At 43.0% G+C, this 24,489-nt stretch overlaps 1 protein-coding gene across 3 annotated transcripts in view; it reads right to left on the reverse strand.

Moving 5' to 3' along the window:
- LOC121873156 (protein still life, isoforms C/SIF type 2-like) overlaps positions 1 to 24,489 on the reverse strand; it is a 389,616-nt gene that overhangs the window by 182,635 nt on the left and 182,492 nt on the right. The window lies entirely within an intron of this gene.

Below are 24,489 nucleotides of genomic sequence, written 5' to 3' on the forward strand. Positions count from 1 at the left end.
CATCATGCGTCTGGATGGGCAGTTTCAACGTTACCAGACCATTTCCGGACCTTACAGCTACAGTGTGTATACTTATTCCTGTAGCCGACTGTACATGATTATATACAATAGATATAAATATATCTTTACAAATAATATATTTATTATTCAACAAATATACAGTAACTCTATACATATATCAATATCCCAGTTTATTTGGTATAATATCGAAGCTGAACAAGGACCACGATCCTGGCTTACTAGCACGCACACACACACACACACACATGCACGCACACGCACGCACGCACGCACACACACACACACACACACACACATAACTAGACACGTAATTTACGATGCAATATACAGTTTAACATAAGGTAGGAGGGTACACAGAGCTAATACAAGGGTTGTGATGTATTGGCCATCATCATTAAGAATTCGGGCAAGACGCGCACCCAGTGCCTTTCATTAGTGTGTGCACCTGCTGTGCTGCCCTGCCAGACCTATCAAGAAGATACGCTTGTTTCTTATTGTTTAAGAGATTCATTGTTTACATAAATATTACTTACACATGAGTCAATTGCATTACCAGACACAAGCCAAAGGAACAGACACTGTTTTACTGACTTGCATTATCTCCGTTACTAAAAATAGACATAAATTTTTAGTACCGTATATTATTTGTTTTAGTCAAGGAGAAAGCAATACAAATATGCTCCTATTTCAAGGCAGTAAGCCAGTAACAGTACAAGAAACATTTCCATTACTAACGTGTACAGTAGATACACACAACATAGTACAGTACACTCTTGTCTATATCAATCGTAAACGTAAAATAATTCCATATTGAAAATTTCCTAACATGTGATCCGTGAAACATATACTACCGGTACAACAAAATACATATCAGGGTTCAGTTTCAGGCAGAAGACAACGAAACTACCTCAGATTTAGCACTAAACTCAAGATACTGGCAAGACTATAGGGTGCGGGGGCGTGGCATAGGGTGTGGTTTGGAGGCCGAAGGAAGGATAGCTGAGACGAGGGTGGTGGGTGGTGGGGCATTGGAAGGGTATGGTGAAGGGGGGGTGAAAGGAAGGAAAAGAAAAATTAGGAAAGGTAGAATCAGAGTGAAGAGAAGAGACAGCAAGGTGAGGAGAGAAGGAAGCAGCAGAATAAGAGACGGAGGAAGAAGAAACTGTGTGTGTAGATAGGAGGAGAGCAGGTGGTACAGGGATGTGAGGGGGAGAAGGAGGGTAGGAGAGAGGACATGTAGGAAGAGGTATATAACAGGAGGGAAGAACGGTGGGGGGGTTGAAAGGTCAGGCCTGATGACCGGATTAGGCCGCCCTGAGCCAGATGGAGGCCGGATGCAGTCATTTGTCACACCTACGCTCATTTAACGCCCCGCTGCTTATACATCTCACCCTGTTTTAAAGACACACACACACACACACACACACACACACACACACACACACACACACACACACACACACACACACACCTGACCTACTTGTGCACACTGAGGGAATTGAGTTTAGGTGTCCATCTTTATCAGTGACAATTTCATCCCTATAATATATACCGTACATATCCAATTAGGTGACATAACCTATAACACATGAAGGTTTTCATTGCTAGATATACCTACACCAAAAATACGGCATTATATATTACCTGTATGCCGCTTCGGTGTCTACCTTTATATAATACTTAAAGTTAACCGAGAGAGGAGGAGAGAAAGTAAAACGAAAGTGAGAAAATAGAGGAATAGAATGAGAAGAGAGAAAAGATAAAATAAGAAATAAAAGAATCATAAGAAACACACACACACACACACACACACACACACACATACTATTAACCTCAAAACAACTGCCTTAGATGAATGAATTATCCAGACAGACAGTCAGACAGTCAGCCATCCTAAGCAACAACACCCACACATGCCTGAGCCAGACACACCCTGGGCGCTGATTGGCCATAATTGCACACTTCAAGTCACTTCCAAAATATCAAGGCTCTAATTCTGGGAGCTGCCGTGCAGTGATTAAGGCAGGAGATCAGTTTATTGCCCAATGAACCACCTCCACGGTTAGTGTAGTGTCCTGCTCTACAAGGGCACCAAGAGAAATAAAAAAAAAAAAAAAAAAAAAATACCGTAAGATTTTTACATACATGGATAAAATCACAAAAATGGTCCAGAAACACATTGACTGAAGTACAGGTAGAAATTAATTATCTTTACTATTTTATCAACTACGAAGGTTGTAGAGAAATTAAATAAATCTGAATTAATTATTGTTTATGATTAGCCCCCAAAGCCTCACTTCCAAATAACCATGATCTTTTGTTTATATATATATATATATATATATATATATATATATATATATATATATATATATATATATATATATATATATATATATATATAGTCTCTATAGGCAAAATATTATGGTGGTAAGATACCGACACCTGAAACCCAAAGTAGTCCAGCATGTTCTACACACCTTTACTGTACTGTACTAATTTCTCCTGAGACATTATTAAATATGCAAGGATCCACACACACACACACACACACACACACACACACACACACACACACACACACACACACACACACACAGAACAGACAGACAGACAGACAGACAGACAGACAGACAGACAGACAGACAGACAGACAGACAGACAGACAGACAGACAGACAGACAGACAGACACACACACACACACACACACACAGTTTCTGGGTATAATCAATATAACAGGGAGCAGAACACAGGACACATGACCTCAATAGCGTTAACTCCTTTTATGATGTGTGTCAAGGCATAACAATACTGTACACAACTTCCCCTTATATATTTGACTTTACGTTTAAGTTTAAAAGCGCTTTTAACTTGTCGAAGATCCCCAAAGTAAATATTGTAAAAATAATAAAATCCAGGGAAACAGTCTACAAAATCCTCTCCGGTCATCAAGGAAAACATAACAATATAAAGGCAATATTTTCTGCCCTATACCAATATGTTTGTATAACTGGTGCTACTTCAGTATGCAGTCTACCGAGATATTTACACTGTAGCGTCTATTAACCCAACCTAACTTAATTTAACATATCTTGAGCCAACCTACCTATTAACCTAACCTAGGGTCGGTTAGGTTAGGTTGGTAATGGATGCCACAGTGTAAATATCTCTGTATACCAACTCCAGCTCGGTAGACCGCATACTATACAATGGTAGCTCTAGCTCGGTAGAACAGATACTAAAAGCTCCAGCTCGGTAGACCGCATACTATAGCTCCAGCTCGAGACCGCATACTATAGTAGCTCCAGCTCGGTAGACCGCATACTATAGTAGCTCCAGCTCGGTAGACCGCATACTATAGTAGCTCCAGCTCGGTAGACCGCATACTATAGTAGCTCCAGCTCGGTAGACCGCATACCATAGTAGCTCCAGCTCGGTAGACCGCATACTATAGTAGCTCCAGCTCGGTAGGCATCTATACCAGTAGCTCCAGCTCGGTAGACCGCATACTATAGTAGCTCCAGCTCGGTAGACCGCATACTATAGTAGCTCCAGCTCGGTAGACCGCATACTATAGTAGCTCCAGCTCGGTAGACCGCATACTATAGTAGCTCCAGCTCGGTAGACCGCATACTATAGTAGCTCCAGCTCGGTAGACCACATACTATAGCTCCAGCTCGGTAGACCATGCTCCAACAGTAGCAGTCGGTAGACCGCATACTATAGTAGCTCCAGCTCGGTAGACCGCATACTATAGTAGCTCCAGCTCGGTAGACCGCATACTATAGTAGCTCCAGCTCGGTAGACCGCATACTATAGTAGCTCCAGCTCGGTAGACCGCATACTATAGTAGCTCCAGCTCGGTAGACCGCATACCATAGTAGCTCCAGCCTGCAGCACATACTATAGTAGCTCCAGCTCGGTAGACCGCATACTATAGTAGCTCCAGCTCGGTAGACCGCATACTATAGTAGCTCCAGCTCAGACCGCATACTATAGTAGCTCCAGCTCTGTAGACCGCATACTATAGTCTAGCTCGTAGACCGCATATAGTAGCTCCAGCCTGCAGACCACATACTATAGTAGCTCCAGCTCGGTAGACCGCATAATATAGTAGCTCCAGCTCGGTAGACCGCATACTATAGTAGCTCCAGCTCGGTAGACCGCATACTATAGTAGCTCCAGCTCGGTAGACCGCATACTATAGTAGCTCCAGCTCGGTAGACCGCATACTATAGTAGCTCCAGCTCGGTAGACCGCATACTATAGTAGCTCCAGCCTGGTAGACCACATACTATAGTAGCTCCAGCTCGGTAGACCGCATACTATACAATGGTAGCTCCAGCTCGGTAGACCGCATACTATAGTAGCTCCAGCTCGGTAGACCGCATACTATAGTAGCTCCAGCTCGGTAGACCACATACTATAGTAGCTCCAGCTCGGTAGACCGCATACTATAGTACCCAGCTCAGACCGCATACTATAGTAGCTCCAGCTTGGTAGACCGCATACATAGTAGCTCCAGCTCGAGACCGCATACTATAGTAGCTCTAGCTTGGTAGACCGCATACTATAGTAGCACCGTATAATTCTAGTCATCTTATATATATGCCATACACCTTCTCTAATCTTCTGCAACTTAAGATATTTACCGACCTGTTAACAATCAATAACAATTACACAAACTTATTGAAACAAACAAAAAATCATACACAAAATTATACAAACTAAAAAAAAACCACAAGACTGAATAACACAATTACAAATGAATCACTCAACACAATAACACGAACACAACGAACACAAAACAGGATGACGAAGAACACAACGTAGACACGAGAACACTGCTAGCCGCCCACCCCAACAGTACATATGCATTAAGGTTTCACTAACACATGATACAAGAAGCAAGCTAAGAAAGAAATAGATAGATAGATAAGATGAATGGTAGAAAGAAATAGATAGATAGATATATAGATAGACCGATGCAGGTAAAGATAACTATAGACACGTGGTTAAAATAATAGGTGTAGATGGAAATTTCTTCAGTAAATCTTCTAAAAGTTCACATTGATGCAGCTTGTTATAGACAATGCAGGTATATATACAATGTACTCATAAGACTTATCTTTAAAATAAAAGTATATTAAAAAAAATAAAGATGAGATAAAATTGGAAAATATGCAATTACTTGATAAACTAAAGATATGATACAACACACAGAATATACTGGCACAGTGAACGATAGCGAGTGAGACAACAGCCATATATATTAACTAAACCTGATAACAAATAAAATAAATATAAAAAAGAAAATAAATGATAAACACGAGGCTTAATAAAATATTATATACAAATAAAGGAAGAATTAGGAGAAAAATACTCGAACTAAAATGGTAAATAAGACAAACAAAACAGAGAGACAACAACAGCCAGCAGGAGGGCTAATTACTGGCCTGGGTGAAGGCGAGGCTGACCACACCCCAGCGCCACCCTGGGCTGAGGAGACTGGTACACCAGCCTGGAGTGAAGGCGAGGCTGACCACACCCCGCCACCTGGGCTATAGATACACTCTTACTAATATCTGCATTAACCCAAATGGTTATGAAATCGGAGCTCCCTCTCTCCAATAATTAAAAACAGTTTACGTTATTACAACACCTGTATGGTTTGAAACCCTATACGAATGTAGAAAACCTGGGAATTAAATTAACAGAAAACGATAAAAACCGCTGACAAAAATTCAATATTTGGGTCCCACAGTTTAATACATCGGGATTTACGGTTTAAAACAAAATTATTACCTTTCATTAAATATAAATAATATAAAGTATACGGTACACATTAATCTCCCACAGTAAAAGACCAGTATATTCTCTTTATTAATATGACGGTATAAATATAATAAAGATGCCTATATTCCCGGATAAGCAGCTACTGCATGCAAATCACGCTGTAATAAAGTCTACTTGTACATAATGGCCTCATGAACCAACACTAATAACTAAAAGATAATTTACCAAACATTATTTCGACAATAACAAAATGAGCAAGACAGAAGTAACCTCCTAGGGGGTGTGGGCAGTTCTTCCACTAGGGACTGAGCTAACACCCCATGTCTTTTGCTAGGGACGGACACTGTGCTTACCCCACGTGTCTTTAGCTAGGGACGGACACTGTGCTAACTTCACCACGTGTCAACTTGTATGAGGGTTTTACAAAATATCTATCTACATTATGGTGATATTTCTGCACACACATGGCTAACACTCACTCACCCTGTCAACACCTTGGTATATTTGGTCGCATGTGTTGCCTTCCGGTATGTGGCGCGTCTCTTCCAAATTAAGGTAACCTGTTTATATGCACACACACACACACGGGGGTAATGTGTGGCACGTACAGTAGGTTGGTGAGGTTACCCCGAGGTATTAAGTGTTACCTCGGTCGTAATTTCGTCTACCTTGACGAATGGGATTTTACTAGTCAATTTAGTTTACCGGGGTTAACTTGAGTAACAGTTAGGTTAGTATATATATCTTGGTATACCCGCACCTGATTTAGTTTTATGAACTTTAAAAAGAATACTCAAGTCTACTCAAGTTCATCTATACTATTACACCGGACTCTACCTGAGGTGAATATATACAGTACAGTACAGTACTGGGTCAAGATGATCAATACGTCGCCCGCGGCCCTGGTGAGGTACAGTCTCACCCAAAAGTTCGCTAACTCTCTCAGCCAGCTATTGTTGCACTGCCTGCTTCAGAAGTATGAAACTGTCTCAGTACCAACCAGAACATGAAACCGATACGAATGAATCTAAAGATTTGAAGTAACAGACTCAAGTTCATACATCTGAAGCAGGCAGTGCAGCAATGGCTGGCTGGGATAATCGAACTTTGGGTGATTCTTTACCACACACACACTACTTCATGTCAATACCTAGCCACAGAACCTCCTGGGCTCTAGACACACATGCACGCCCTGTAGGAGTAGAAGTCGCGGGGGGACACGCACCCCACCACGCCCTTGAACTGGTCAGAAGATCACCTCCTCAGTTCCTTGCATCTTAAAGTCTTCTTACTCAACAAAAAAAAGAATTTCACTTCATTATACCAGCTTACCGTAATACGGATAAACCAACAGACCAACTCAGGCAAGAGCTTAATAGTTTAAAGTAGAGCTAAGGGTTTAAACAAAGCTTTAACACCAAAATATAGTGTTTTATACAGGAGCTTATAGGATGAATAGGAGTTTTATAAATCGTCATCCTATAGGAGCCCAATACCTATTTATAGTGTACCACAGAAAATTCTCATAAGCAAGAACAATTTGTTAATCAGACAATTGCCGTCACAACTGATACTCAGATGGAGCGGAGGTGAGCGTGCCTCTGGACCAGTGTGTGCTCAGGGAGCCTTTCTATTTACAGGTTCACTAAAAGATGTGACATGTCCTTCTAATTGCAGGTGCGGCGTAGTCCAGTGAGTGAGTGGTGTGAGTGTGTGTGTGTGTGTGTGTGTGTGTGTTGCGCTCTCTATCTGATTGGTGCATGAAGTGTTGATGGTTGAGTTTATAGACTATCTACTGTACGATATTTACAAATCTCACTGCTCGAAGTTTGTATTTACAGAGTCCCATCTTCAAAATACCCATCCTGGGCCGTGATGCTTTCTATCCATTCCACCTCTGGTTAGAGGTTGTCACAAGAAACCCGGAGAAAGTGAGGCGCACATACTGATCATTCTGGATGTATACTGTACTTCTCACGGGACGACTGGAAATACAGCAGGTATATACAGGTACACGTACACTACAGGGGATATAAACATAATATAAAGGTGCAGTAGGTCCTAGTTGGCACTGTAATAAACAAGTGACAAGGTTACCGTTAAGCGGAGGTTGACTTGTGCCACGCCCTGCACTCACGCCGCCCAAAACACAACCCGGCTCTCCCACACACAAACCTTGAAAAGTAACTTACTCACTTATGATCCCAAAATATACCTAACTTATTGACTTCACGATCCAAAAAGTAACTCACTTAATGAACCCCCAAAAAGTAACTTCTATAAATTTCTTCATGATCCACTATAGGTACCTGTTCTTTACACAGTACTCATTGATAGTATTATTTACGTTTACCTACGACTGAATTTCTGTATCCACATCTTGCCTCCTACACATCCCGAGACACAACGAAACATTTTTTCTGGGTGATAAAACCTGTAACCTTTTAAAGCACTCGTCTGGTGGAGTAATGTGCCCTCCTGATCCTCTAACATCACAACGTAATCAGGAGGAGAATATTTGGGGTCTGGTTGTGGAGAGAGAAAACAGAGGGAAATTACCAGCAGGATTGGAAGGAGAGTTGGTGTTGTTTTTTTTAATACGGCCATCTTGGTTTATTGAGAGAGAGAGAGAGAGAGAGAGAGAGAGAGAGAGAGAGAGAGGAGAGAGAGAGAGAAGCAAATCTATGAAGGTTGTACAGCATTACGTCTCAGGAGTATAAATAAGGTATAACTAGCTGTACAAGGTGTGGTAATCAACACGAGTATACAAGTCTGCTGGGCATCATCAGGACCGAGACAGCCAGGAGATGTGACCACACCTCACCACCAAGGTCATGACGAGTGCATCTTACAACCCACGAGTGACTTATAACCTCCCAGTGACTTACAACCCACGAGTGACTCATAACTTCCCAGTGATTTACAGCCCACGAGTGACTCATAACCTCTCAGCGACTTACAACCCACGAGTGACCAACCTCTCAGTGATTTACAACCCACGAGTGACCTATAACTTCTCAGCAACTTACAGCCCACGAGTGACTCATAACCTCCCAGTGACTTACAACCCACGGTGACTCATAACCTTTCAGTGACTAACCCACGAGTATCTCATAACCTCCCAGCGACTTACAGCCCACGAGGACTCATAACCTCTCAGTGACTTCAACCCACGAGTGACTCATAACCTCCCAGCGACTTACAGCCCACGAGGTGACTATAACCTCCCAGCGACTTACAGCCCACGAGTGACTCATAACCTCTCAGTGACTCCATAACCTCCCAGCGACTTACAGCCCACGAGTGACTTCGCAACCTCTCAGTGACTCATAACCCCAGCGACTTACAGCCCAGAGTGACTCATAACCTTCAGTGACTCAACCCACGAGTGACTCATAACCTCTCAGTCACCAACCCACGAGTGACTCATAACCTCCCAGCGACTTACAGCCCACGAGTGACTCATAACCTCCCAGCGACTTACAGCCCACGAGACTCATAACCTCTCAGTGACTCAACCCACGAGTGACTCATTAACCCCAGCGACTTACAGCCCACGAGGACTATAACCTCCCAGCGACTTACAGCCCACGAGTGACTCACATAACCTCCCAGTGACTCACAACCTCCCAATGACTCATAATCTCCCCACTAACCACACACTTTATATAACCTATTCTAATGTTTCACAGCGACCTATCCACTTTATAACCCCTATAACTTTTTACAACCGTCTAGAGACAACGGCATCTCCTACATATAATAGGTGGGAGAGTTTATGGTAGCAACGACCACCTCCCCTCTATCACTTACCACACACACACACACAAGGGGGTATGTAACAGTACGGTGACGGTCACATGGGAGATGACCAACAGAAACACTCGGGCAGGAAACACAACCAAACAACACCGTAATAACAGCAACACTACATCAATCAAATGACTATAAACAAACACAACATTAAGACATAACTCCAATAAGACGAACGACAGACACTAAGACACAGCTGTAAAATGATAAAGATGGCCAAGTGACTTGTAACCCGGCGACTGATGTACTCACTAGAGGGGTACAGTATAGTAGGATCTGCCCTGAAGGTTACACACACACACACACACACACACACACACACACACACACACACCACTGGTAGCCTCCATGAGTCACCTCGCTAAGTTCCTTTATTGTAGGTCAGTTATATACCTGCTCCACCAGACTGCTTTCAAGGATTCCGCCTTATGAACTGCAGAATATAACTGCCTGAATACTCCTACACTGAGACACGATAAGTTAATAATGTCCTCTTAAGCCTTCCAGGGGTTGAGAGAACGTATGCAAATGAGGGAGAATCATATGTTAACTTTCATATTAGTTTGGTGTGTTGATTTTAATACTACAGTTGTAACTTCTTGACAGGCATATTGAAGAAAAAAATATGTTTCGCATAAACCTTTGTGAAACCCAACCACAGATATCACCTGAGACACACACACACTGGTCAAGGACTGAGAGAAAGGGAAGGAGGAAGAGGCAGGAAGGTAACAGCCCCCCCCAACACCAGGTTACGCCCACGCCCTGTCAATGTTATCTAGTCACAACACGACAAACAAAGTGTCATGTACATCACCAAAAGTCAATATACCAATAATGTTCACTTATATGGTAACTACTTCAACACAAACTACCTTCCCCAAACAACTACTTGGGTCCAGATTCACCAGAGTTGTTATGGTGAATAATCCACGTAACCACAGACCCCAAACTGTGCCTTACATCAAACAGCACCATCAATAATCTGGATCTCCACAGTTAATTGTCTCCTAAGAGGCAGCTACACAGAGAACTTATCTGGTCAAAACAATGGCATCCAACTGTGGGAGAAGCTAAAACAGTGGGATATTTGTGTTACGATTTATGAGTTGTATATTAAATAATTATCTATTCAGTTATTTAGTCAAAACAATACCAGTACAGTATTTACAATTACCTTTGATTACGGTGGTAGTGAAAAGAATAATAAATATACTTTGTGATTCTGAAATACGAGGTGGTATAATGGTACCACAACACACCTGTTACAGCTGAGTGAAGCAGTTAGTGTTTTGTCTCATGTCCTCCCAATAAATATTATAGCAGGAAAACATTCGAATAAATTAAATTATGAAGAACAATATCAATAATGTACAGTATATAGGATGTACAGTATGTGTTGTAAGCTCAGAACACAGTAATAATGCTGTAAGGTGGGAGCACGACACGGAGGGAAAGAAGGGGCCGGACAATGAATAATGAGGCCAGGTTGTATCCAGGCAGTTTATGCGGAAGAGTGACAGCAACCTAACAAATTTAATGAAGCTCCCTGAGGAAGGCGCAGTCTATGAATATTTCACCATCACTGGCACACCTTCACCTTCGATGCAATCACCACACAACATTTATTTTCAGTAATACATAACAAACTGTAGGTTTATACGCTACCCCACTTACGGATACTTTATGACTGACTGTGGTTAAGGACCTGGGATGAAAAATGAAATAAAAACTTGAGTGTAGGGAAGCCATAGATCAAGATGCCAGGTAGCTACAGTGTGACGTTACAAGACCTTGTGGGATGTGGGTAGGAGGAGGAAGACGGAAGAGGTAGGAGGAGGTGATGGAAGAGTGTGGGTAGGAGGAGGTGGGTGGCGAAGAGTGTGGGTAAGAGGAGGTGGGTGATGGAAGAGTGTGGGTAGAGGAGGTGGGTGACGGAAGAGTGTGGTAGGAGGAGGTGGGTGATGGAAGGTGTGGGGTAGGGAGGAGTGGGGTGTGAAGAGGTGGGAGGAGGATGGGTGATGGAAGAGTGTGGGTAGGAGGAGGTGGGTGACGGAAGAGTGTGTGGGTGATGGGTAGGAGGAGATGGGTGATGGAAGAGTGGGTGGGAGGGAGGTGGGTGACGGAAGGAGTGTTGGGTAGGAGGAGGTGGGTGATGGAAGAGTGTGGGTAGGGGGAGGTGGGTGATGGAAGAGTGTGGGTAGGGAGGTGGGTGACGGAAGAGTGTGGTGGGAGGAGGTGGGTGATGGAAGAGTGTGGGGTGGGGAGGGAGGTGGGTGATGGAAGAGTGTGGGTGGGGAGGAGGTGGGTGATGGATGAGTGTGGGTAGGAGGGGTGGGTGACGTGGAGAGAGTGTGGGTAGGAGGGTGGGTGATGGAAGAGTGTGGAGTGGGGAGGAGGTGGGTGATGGAGAGTGTGTGGGTGGGAGGGGGGAGGTGGGTGACGGAGAGTGTGGGTGGAGGGTAGGTGATGGAAGAGGTGTGGGTAGGAGGAGGTGGGTGATGGAGAAGAGTGTGGGTGGGAGGGAGGTGGGTGATGGAAGAGTGTGGGTAGGAGGAGGTGGGTGATGGAAGAGTGTGGGTGGGGAGGAGGTGGGTGATGGAGAGTGTGGGTGGGAGGAGGTGGGTGATGGGAAGAGTGTGGGTGGGGAGGTGGGTGATGGAAGAGTGTGGGTAGGAGGAGGTGGGTGAAGGTGTGGGTGGGAGGAGGTGGGTGAGTGTGGAGTGGGAGGAGGTGGGTGATGGAAGGTGTGGGTGGGAGGTGGGTGTGTGGGTGGGGAGGTGGGTGATGGAAGAGTGTGGAGTGGGTGGGTGGTGGAAGAGTGTGGGTGGGAGGAGGTGGGTGACGGAAGGAAGAGTGTGGAGTGAGGAGGGAGAGGTGGGTGATGGAAGAGTGTGGGTAGAGGAGGTGGGTGATGGAAGAGTGTGGGGTGGGTGGAGGTGGAAGAGTGTGGGTGGGAGGGGGAGATGTGGAGGGGGGAGTGTGGGTGGGAGGAGGAGGGTGGGTGATGGAAGAGTGTGGGTAGGAGGAGGTGGGTGATGGAAAGAGTGTGGGTAGGAGGAGGTGGGGTGGATAGTGTGGGTAGGAGGGAGGTGGGTGATGGAAGAGTGTGGGTAGGAGTGGGTGGTGGAGTGTGGAGTAGGAGGTGGTGAGTGGAAGAGTGTGGGTGGGAGGAGGTGGGTGATGGAGGAGTGTGGGTGGGGTTAGATTGATGGAAGAGTGTGTGGGTAGGAGGAGTGGGTGATGGAAGTGTGGTGGGAGGAGGTGGGTGATGGAGGATGTGGGTGGGAGGTGGGTGATGGATGGTGTGGGTAGGAGGTGGGTGACGGAGAGTGTGGGTAGGAGGAGGTGGGTGGATGGGTGTGGGTGGGGGTGGGTGATGGAGAGTGTGGGTGGGGAGGGTGGGTGTGGAGGTGTGGGTGGAGGTGGGTGATGGAGAGGTGTGGGTAGGAGGAGGTGGGTGATGGAAGAGTGTGGGTGGGGAGGTGGGTGATGGAAGAGTGTGGGTGGGGAGGTGGGTGATGGAAGAGTGTGGGTGGGAGGTGGGTGATGGAGAGTGTGGGTGGGGAGGAGGTGGGTGATGGAGGTGGGTGATGGAAGGTGTGGGTGGGGAGGTGGTGATGGATGAGGTGTGGGAAGGAGGTGGGTGATGGGGAGTGTGGGTAGGAGGTGGGTGATGGAAGAGTGTGGGTAGGAGGAGGTGGGTGATGGAAGAGTGTGGGTAGGGAGGAGGTGGGTGATGGAAGAGTGTGGGTGGGAGGAGGTAGGGGTGATGGAAGAGTGGTAGGAGGAGGTGGGTGATGGATGAGTGTGGGTAGGGAGGTGGGTGATGGAAGAGTGGGTAGGAGGAGGTGGGTGATGGATGAGTGTGGGTAGGAGGAGGTGGGTGATGGAAGTGTGGGGTGGGGAGGAGGTGGGTGATGGAAGAGTGGGGTAGGGAGGAGGGGGTGAGTGATGGATGAGTGTGGGTAGGAGGTGGGTGATGGAAGAGTGGGTAGGAGGAGGTGGATGGATGTGTGGGGTAGGAGGTGGTGATGAAGAGTGGGGTAGGTGGGTGATGGAAGAGTGTGTGGGTGGGGGAGGAGGTGGGTGATGGATGAGTGTGGGGAGGAGGTGGAGATGGATGAGTGTGGGAAGAGGTGGGTGATGGAAGAGTGGGTAGGAGGAGGTGGGTGATGGAAGGTGGGTAGGAGGAGGTGGGTGATGGAAGAGTGTGGGTAGGAGGAGGTGGTGATGGATGAGTGGGGTAGGAGGTGAGTGATGGATGAGTGTGGGTGGAGGGGTGATGGAAGGTGGGTAGGAGGTGATGGAAGAGTGGGTGGAGGTGGTGATGGAAGAGGTGGGTAGGAGGTGGGTGATGGAAGAGTGTGGTAGGAGGTGGGTAATGGAAGAGTGTGGGGTAGGAGGGGTGGATGGATGAGTGGGTAGGAGGAGGTGGGTGATGGATGAGTGTGGGGTAGGGAGGTGGGTGATGGAAGTGTGGGTAGCCGAAGAGGACCGGTGGAAGGTATGTGTGAAACAGAAGAGAGTGGGTATACATGTGGGGATAGCCGGTGGTGGGTGGATGGGTCGGGGAGTTCAGAGGCAGCCGTCAGAAACCGTTGCACAACCAGTACAAACTATTACAAAGCCACCAACCTAATACGGATCATTTACTTAATTTTGGGAGACGGAGGGGGGGAGGGGTGACGAGGGAGGGGGGAGGGGTGACGGAGGGAGGGGAGGGGACATAAGCAAACATGGTGTATACAGTACATGTGGCGGCGGTGATGACCAACAACAGAGGTGATTTTAGCCAATAAGAGACTTAAAGATGGTGAAAAATGAGTGGTGAAGCTGTAATGTAGGGAGGTGACGACAACAGTGGAGGGGACCGTTGCCAACCCAGGAGGAGGAGGGAGGAGGGGAGGAGGAGGAGGAGTGGGGGGAGGAGGAGGAGAGGAAGAATTTTGAGGTAATCGTGGAAGAAGTGGAATAATGTGAGGTGATGGTGGAGGAGGAAGGAATATAAGGTGAGGAGAGAACAAGAACTGAATACAGGAGGTTTGAGGAGCCAAATACAGTGGGAAATATAACCTCAAATTTATATAAACAACAACACACAAATTTACAAACAAGTGTAGAATAAATATTAAAATGATATTAAAAGTAAGATATATAAAACTATGGTAAGATATATTGGATATATAAAATGTGGAAGATATATTTTTGTGGTTTTAAACCTGGTAGATATATAAAATTAGAAGATATATAAAACCTATGGCAAAGATATAAAAACCAATGGCAAGATATATATTAAACCTATGGCAAGATATATTAAAACTCATGACATGATATATTAAAACCTATGGCAAGATATACAAAACCATGGCAAGATATATTAAAAACTTATGGCATGATATATTAAAACCTGTGTTAAGATATATAAAACCTATGGCAAGTATATATAAACCAATGCAAGATATATAAAACCTATGGGAAGATATATAAAAACTATGGCAAGATATATAAAAACCAATGGCAAGATATATTAAAACCTATGGTATATATATTATACCTATGTTAAGATATATAAAACTAGTAGATATATAAAATTTGTTAAGATATATTTAAAACCTATGTTAAGATATATAAAACCTATGGCAAGATATTAAAACTTGTGGAAGATATATTACCTATGTTAAGATATATAGGACCTGTTAAGATATATAAAACCTATGTTAAGATATATTATAACTATGTTAAGATATATTAAAACCTATATAAGATATATAAACCTATGGCAAGATATATAAAAACCTATGTTAAGATATATAAAACCTATGGCAAGATATATAAAACCTATGGCATGATATATTATAAACCTATGTTAAGATATATAAAACCTATGCAAGATATATATTAAAAACCTATGTTAAGATATATTATAAACCTATGTTAAGATATATTAAAAACCTATGTTAAATATATTATAACCTATGTTAAGATATATTAAACCATGTTAAGATATATAAAACCTATATATATTAAAACCTATGGTAAGATATATTATAACCTATGTTAAGATATATTAAACCTATGGCAAGATATATTAAAACCAATGGCAAGATATATTAAAACCTATGGCAAGAATATATTAAAACCAATGGCAAGATATATTAAAACCAATGGCAAGATATATAAAAACCTATGGCAAGATATATTAAAACCTATGCAAGATATATAAAACCAATGGCAAGATATATTAAAACCTATGGCAAGATATATAAAAACTAATGGCAAGATATATTAAAACCAATGGCAAGATATATAAAACCTATGGCAAGATATATTAAAACCTATGGCAAGATATATAAAACCAATGGTGATATATTAAAACCTATGTTAAGATATATAAAACCTATGGCAAGATATATTAAAATATGGTAAGATATATAAAAAACTATGGCAAGATATATAAAACCAATGGCAAGATATAAAACCAATGGCAAGATATATAAAACTAATGGCAAGATATATTAAAACCAATGGCAAGATATATTAAAACTAATGGGTGGGTATTTACTCTGACAACATACAACCTTTCACCAGAACAAAACAACAAAATACAAAGTTGTGGGCGACCTGGCAAGTCTCAAGGTAACTGTACCAAGGAGTGAGACACCTTTTAATTGTTTACCAAAGAAAGAAAGTAAGAACACATACAATATAAGCAACAGGAAAGAGACAATGAATAAAGAGAGAAAGTAGATGATGAAAGGAGGGGAAGACAGAATGGGGTGTGTGTGTGTGTGTGTGTGTGTGTGTGTGTGTGTGTGTGTGTGTGTGTGTGTGTGTGTAAGGCATACGGGAGGGGTGGGCTGGGGGGGGGGGGGGTGGGGGAGGTAGCCTATGTGTGTGTGTGTGTGTGTGTGTGTGTGTGTGTGTGTGTGTGTGTGTGTGTGTGTGTGTGTGTGTGTGTGTCCCACCATAGGGCTACCCTCTCCCCTCTGATGTTTACTTCCACTCCGTCTCACCGTCGGCGTCTTCAAATGTCTTGTTTACTTGTAAGTCCTGGTGCTCACACACACTCACATTTAGTTACCAACCTCACACACGCATACTTGGTCACCCACCTTACACACATGGTCACACACACACACGGTCACCCACCTCACACACATGGTCACACACACACGGTCACCCACCTCACACACATGGCCCTCTCTCTCTCTCCCCACACACACACACACACACACACACACACACACACACACACACACACACACACACACACACACACACACACACATTCTTGGCATTTGAAAACATCTTTAAACACCAAAATTAGTAACAACACACACCAAGACCCCGAGAATAATAACTCCTTCTCTACTGTAGTCTAAATTATGTAGCTACAGTTCTTCCTCTGAGCGACATTACAACTTGCCTCTATGTACATTATGGAAACAAAACCTTAGCCGGTACATCAATGTCTCCCTTAGGTGGATAGTGCACAAGTGTACTTATCTTAGTTGTCATTGTACCATACTGTACTACTTGCCTTAGTGTACACTTTATGGAGGGAGAGTGTACACCCCTCCCTCCGGGGGATATAGGTAACACGAGTCCGTAACTTTTTCCCTCTCTGGTAATCAATTATTTTCATGAGGTACATGAGGTGGCGTCTCCCTGGGAGCTACACTGGAGGGGTGGCTGATGTCCACTGGGAGACGAGGCGAGGGTGGCTAGAGGCGAGGAGTGAGGGGAGGGTGTGGTGGAGGGTGGGGGTGAGGGGAGATCATAGGGGTGGCTGGAAATAAGGAGGGTTGGGGGGAAGGCGTGAGGGAAGCGAGGAAGAAGGGCGAGGGGAGAGTGACAATGGCTGGAAACAGGGGGGGTGAGGGGAGGTCGCGAGGGAGGCTACGAAAAGGGGAAGCGAGGGGATGCAGCAAGAAGGGGAAACACGAGAGGATATGGCGTGACGAGGGCCAGAAAGAGGAAGGTGAGGGCAGAGGGAGCGAGGGAGAGGTAAAAGCGCGACGGGGGCCAGAGAGAGAGAGAGAGAGAGAGAGAGAGAGAGAGAGAGAGAGAGAGAGGAGGGACGGAAAGAGGGTAGTACATGAGGACCAGAGTAGAGAGATTAAGAGAAGGGCGGACGACAACAGGAAAAGAACAGCGACAGGGAACGAGAAAAAAGAGAGACCAGAGAAAGTCATGGGGAAAAGAGAAGAAAGAGAGGAAAGAAGAGCAGAAAAGAAGTAAAGAGAAGGAATAAACGTGAGAAGAGAAAGGCAGTGCGAAGGGGAGGGTCACCGAGTAGAGACCTCGGGATGGAGAGTCCCAGAAAGGCACGTTGGAGGGAGGGTGGGGGTAGGGAGAGAGGGAGGGAAGGATAGAGGACGGCGAGGGAGAGGGAGAGGAGGGGGTAAGGGAAGGAGGAGGGAGGGAAAGTGAAGTGGCCACGAGAACTTCTTACCTACCACTTGAGCCACCACTCCCCACCTACCTCCCTCTCACTCGTCACTCACCCATCAGGGAGAGACTGAGGGAGGGTTGAGGAGGGGACGGCCTCACCTCAGGAGGGAAGAGATGGACCAACTGGTGTAAAAACATGAACGTGAAGAGAATAAACATTCCTTCCCTTCTACGGATTTTAGCGTATTTTGGAAACTATTCTCAACATTAAACTGTAAGTCATTATCGAATAAACATGTCCAATCATCACTAATATCTAATTTAATATACACTGGTTATGAATGGTGTTCATTTACTGTAAACATTCTATATCCACAGCTGTATTTGTCTGTACCGTTACTCTTAGTTTGTGATGAGTAAAATGGACATCAAATCAATCAATAATCTACAGTACAGTGATCTTACGTAGCGTTTTGTAGTTTTAATTTAAATTGTCATAAGTGCTTGTATCTGTAGACCTACCCATGACGTTGGCTGTTATATAATCTATACTCTTTACCATCAGCAAATATATATACCTGTAATGCTGTGATTCTATAAAAGTATATAAATAATTTTGATGAAACATTCTTAAATCAATAATAATAATAATACAGTAGATAATGACGATGGAGAAAGAGAATAAAAAATGCTCCATGTTTCCTCGTAATTCAGGTCTCTTGTTCTTCAAAAGTCATGTGCACAGCGAGAGATCGTGTACCTACAAAGAGTGTATTAGGGTACTTATGTTCGTCACTACAGGCCCTGAGGCAAGCGTCGTGCGTACATGGTATTCTTGATCTAACGTAGTCGGCTACTCAACATGTGGAGGACAAAGAACTCTTTAAGTTGTCTCCCGGTTTATAAGTTACTGTGAGCCAAAATGATCTGTCTCAGTTATGTTCTGTGTTTATAGTTCACGACCGCTACTACGACTACAACTATCATTACAACTGTATACTAATATTACTATCAGTTTTATATATCATTATAGTCTTACTATTACTACGGTACTATTACCCCCATTACATTTTCTTCCTTATACTGTATTAATAGCGTTGCTTCAATGTACTATTAGTACAAGTATTATTATCGTTAAAATGTACCACAACTACCGGTACAACCACTATTATGGCGCACAACCACCACCATCATTACCAGAATATACTAGTAGCTACCACTACTCATTAAGGTTTACCGTCCCGGGACGCCAGGCTCACAGATACGCAATTCAAGTTCACGGTCACGCCCTCCAGGCAGTCAGGTGTCACACTACGCATCGCTCCTCGTGTTTCTTGTCCTTCAATGTAACTTGTGTAACTCTCTGTAAACTTCCTTGCCTCTACTGCTGTACTACTAATATCTATTGGAATATTTGTATGTCGCGTAAGCTAGTTTGGTGGTCGATATACTACGAGGTAGGGTTTCATGTAATAATAAAGATAATTCGGTGTATAAGGAGCCAGGCCAACTATCTTGTCTTCATTAACTTAATAATAAACACAATGATTCTGTGGGCCAATTAAACTTATTAATAGAACAACAGAGACCAGGAAGGTTGCTGAGGTGGGCCAGGCTGTGTGCCAGAGGAGGGAGGGAGGGACACACCACCCTACACGGCTACACCTGACCTCCATCCTAACACACAGATCCTATTACACCCACACACCGCCTTCACCGAACCTCCCTCTACACACACCCAGTCTTTTATAATACGATGATCACAAGTTTCAGTTACTTCCCAAATAATATGATTAATGACATAATGCATGTTATAAACAGCCTTGCCGCCAGAAAAGAATGCAAGTTGGTAATTATTATTTTGGTGAGGTTAATGAAGATGGGGTAAATGATACTGAACGTTAGAATGTTACTTACTGATACATAAGTCGTATAATATAAATATTGTTAAGACTAAACCTTGTCAAAGAACGTAAACCTCTGACTAACTGGGCAGTGCAGCCAACAAGTAAGAACTGGTCTGTGACTCCTAAATTTAGAAACCTTATCAGATCTATCACACAAATATATCAGCTTCAAAGGTCACTGGAAGCCGCCATGATATTAAGGTATATACCAGACGGTCATTTGTTGTAATCCTCTATTATTTCAACTCTTGCAAGAATTTTCTCTCCAATATGCATGATGGCAGAAATATAAAGCAAACGGTGACTCTTTTCCTCACTCTTTGCTAATGAAACTTACGTGCTGTTATGGCGTCCCGTATAACTACAAACGACCCCACGAGATATATACCTATTGTACGATACCTTCACTTTCCACAAGTTCCTATGATATCTAGATGCAAAAGTTCCTACGATATCTAACTACAAGACTACGATACCTAACTACAAGACTACGATACCTAACTACAAGACTACGATACCTAGCTACAAGACTATGATCTAACTACAAGACTACGATACCTAGCTACAAGACTACGATACCTAGCTACAAGACTACGATACCTAGCTACAAGACTATGATCTAACTACAAGACTACGATACCTAGCTACAAGACTACGACTACCTAGCTATACCTAGCTACAAGACTATGCTATCTCTAAAAGACTACGATACCTAGCTACAAGACTACCTGATACCTAGCTATCTAACGACTACGATACCTAGCTACAAGACTATCTAACTACAAGACTACGATACCTAGCTACAAGACTACGACACGACTACGATACCTAGCTACAAGACTACGATCTAACTACAAGACTACGATACCTAGCTACAAGACTACGATCTAACTACAAGACTACGATACCTAGCTACAAGACTACGATACCTAGCTACAAGACTACGATACCTAGCTACAAGACTACGATACCTAACTACAAGACCACGATACCTAGCTACAACACTACGATACCTAGCTACACTATCCTATGATATCTAGTTACAAGACTACGATACCTAACTACAAGACCACGATACCTAGCTACAACACTACGATACCTAGCTACACTATCCTATGATATCTAGTTACAAGACTACGATACCTAGCAACAGGACTACGATACCTAACTACAAGACTACGGTACCTGGCTACAATACCCCCACAATATCTACCAAGCGGATTTATCCATCGCTCCACACAACCTAACATCAACATACGTCCAGTAACGAATTAACCCCAAAGTGACAAATTATCACAGTTGGGGTTAAAAATCCATCACACTAATTACTCACAAAGTCGCCGACCGCAAAAAGAAAAGAAAGCAAAACAGCATCTGGTAACTTTCCTCTGCTCGACATAGCCTGATTCATACAAACAATCTTCAACAAATTACTATACATCACGTTGTAATTACTGCGCATCATGAAGCAGAGTACAGATTAGTAATTTTCACGTATACAGCTTTATTAGACGCCAATAAATGACGTTCACAATAACAGGAAATTACTAAAATGGATGTACAGTGAAGCGATTTTGGGAGTGAGGGGGGGGGGGACAGTGAGGAAATGTGTTCCTAGACCCCCTGTGGTAACTAGTATCTCTAAACGGCAAGGTCACACGTAGTATTAAAACTATTTATCAATGAATGGGTATTGGTCGTGTAACAACGGACGTGACTGGTGGATACGTTTGCTTCGTCATACACATATAGGTTGGCCGTTCGGAGACACTGGTTACCATAGTGGGTGTAGGAACACTTTCACAACTGTACCATACTGTGTGAACATTTATTTGGTGTGTGTGTGTGTGTGTGTGTGTGTGTGTGTGTGTGTGTAAAGAAGACAAATAACAGCAAAATTAACACTCGGACAAACTTAACTCCATAAATCTAATAAAAAAAATCGTTCAACTTTCACGTGGTTTTGAAAGTTGAACATCACCGTTAGTTTCAATCACGAGGGAGTCCACCAATTTCCTCAATAAATAGTTCAGGAGAGGATTGGTAAAAAAAATGCGGTTCTGTTGGAAATTAAGTTCTCAATTCCAATTAAAGTAATTTTCCGCTGGGATGATGCTACGGAACCTGAAAAAAACTGTGATTGTTGGTGATAGTTACCGAGAACCTTGATATACTGATGACTGATTACATTAACCTATGCAGTGATTAGTGTACCCTTTTGTGCCACACCCTAAACACCACAGACTCACCCGGTGTTGAGTTCTAATACACAACTCAAATATCATATAAACACAACTAGCTCTCGCTAATTCCAATGTAGAACCTGATATATATATATATATATATATATATATATACCTCAATTGGTCAACTTCGTGACAATTATAGTAAACAACTTTAAATACCAGATAAAAATTCCAATACAACTCAAATAAATACCAAATAGACATACTACCCCAATAAGCCCACCTGGCGAGAAATTTAAAGTACGAGATCAAATACCCTGGGCTGCAGTTCCTGTGAAGTAGCTATCAGACAAGAATTTCAGTTTCCACTTTTGGAATTCAATAATATTCAGTCAGATATCAAATAGGGGCCGAGTAAAAAATATGGGATGGACAATAGCAAAAATCATGAGGGAACTAGATGAAGTTCCCTTAAAGTGTATGTGATGTGACCAGGGTAGAGAGGTTGGTTAATGGGCCAAGACCCTGATGGGAGCACGGTGGGCCCTGGTGACCAGCCTGATGGAGGTGGGAGGTTCTGAAAGCTCCCTCATGTCAAAAGTAGTTTAGGAAAAAAGTAAATAAAGAACAATTAATAAAAGAATAACAAGCAAAGCGTTTTAACACATTCTACTGTGATACCTCAAATATATACTAAGAATTTTAACCACTTCTTCAAAACATGAATAATTCTGAAATATCTTTTTTTTTGTGTATGCATTTGGCGATCATATTTTCCATAACGAAGTATGTGAAAAGTGATCCATCCACAAAACCGTGTAGTGTGAAAATAACGAATGAAGAATTTGTATAAAAAGGTTAAGTGCGTTAAGATCCAGCTAACATGATAAGAAGCCTCGGTCACCCAAAATACTGTTGGCCGTCGAGCGTGACAGACGGGAGAGTAGGTAAGGGGGATTTATAGGGTCCCGACGCTTGGTTCTGAGAACTAGTGCGGCTGGCCAGCATCACAGATCTCACGGCACGAGTGGTTATGCGGTCCACCCACTGAGGAGACGCTTGGTTATTGTTACCATCTATATGATAGGGGTTATACAATGCCGATCTATAAAATTTTACTCCACTGTGAATAATACAACTTTAAAATGGAATCTTATTACAGCCATGTATTAAGAGTTGGATTCTTGGAACTGTTTGCTAATTCCACCTAATTTGATGCGTCTGCGGTGAGTGTGCTTGTACGTTAGGTTATGGTATAAGGAGAGCTTGGATGCTGGCAGCCTGCCTTCATGGGGTTTTCCGTCGACTCTATTTTCCTGAAACTGCTTCCGGTTACGAAAATAACGTATTGTCCTGTACGTGATTAGTAATTGTTGGAGCTTTTTATGTAATAGATTACTGTAGCATGGCGCGGAAAACAGATGGTGATATGAATCCCTGTAGCACCGTTTATGTTAATTTGTTTAGCCTATTCTTAATACACCGGATATGCCGTAACTATCTACTCCAAATGAAAAATTTTCACAAGAAAGTGCATGATTGTCAGCGAGCAAAAGCAATATAATATATAAATTAAGGTCAAAATGTAAAAAATACACTGAGTAACAAACACCACAATAATGAACAGAAAGAACGGTCCAGATGATACTAAATGTTACATAATACTTCCTTGAGATAAATGTATATTATATATCAGGTGCCTCAAAGAGAGCTCAGGTTCTCAACTGGCTCAGCCATGTTAATATTGTTATTATTATCCACTCTGTATCTGTATTTTTCTGGCTAAATAAACTGTTTCAATTCAATTCAATTCAGTGATCGTCTGGCAGAAAAGCATTAAAGGAAAAAGTTTTCAATGTGACACACTTAACCTACAAGTTTCACGTCATTGACAGAGCGTTACCAAAGTCAAAGGTTGTATGACAAAGCGCAAGAGTATGGAACTTTCATGCACATACCACAATGCGTTCAAAATGAGGGAAATTATAAGTCGACCATGTCCTCGTACCAGACCAACCATTTTTATTAACTCAAATTTTCCTAACAGATTATTTAGTAATATTACTGTGAATTCAATAAAAAAACGGCGTCAACTATACCTGCATTATTGGTTTGCATATCATCGATACCCAAAAATCAGACTAACATCTTTAAATCTGTTAAATTTACTTAATCGGTAACTCATCAATTAACTGTGTAAACCCAATAAAAAAATTACTTCTGTCTGTTACTGCAAGGTTGGGTAGTTTGTATCAACTCACAAACGCTCACAGGAGAGATTTTGCAACTCATTTTAACAACAATCAGCCTCATCAATCAATCAAACACCGAAGAAACAATCACGCTCTCCAAGCGCAATGACTTCACA

The sequence above is a fragment of the Homarus americanus genome, unplaced genomic scaffold, assembly GCF_018991925.1.
Source record: "Homarus americanus isolate GMGI-L3 unplaced genomic scaffold, GMGI_Hamer_2.0 scaffold32929, whole genome shotgun sequence".
NCBI classification, from domain to species: domain Eukaryota; kingdom Metazoa; phylum Arthropoda; class Malacostraca; order Decapoda; family Nephropidae; genus Homarus; species Homarus americanus.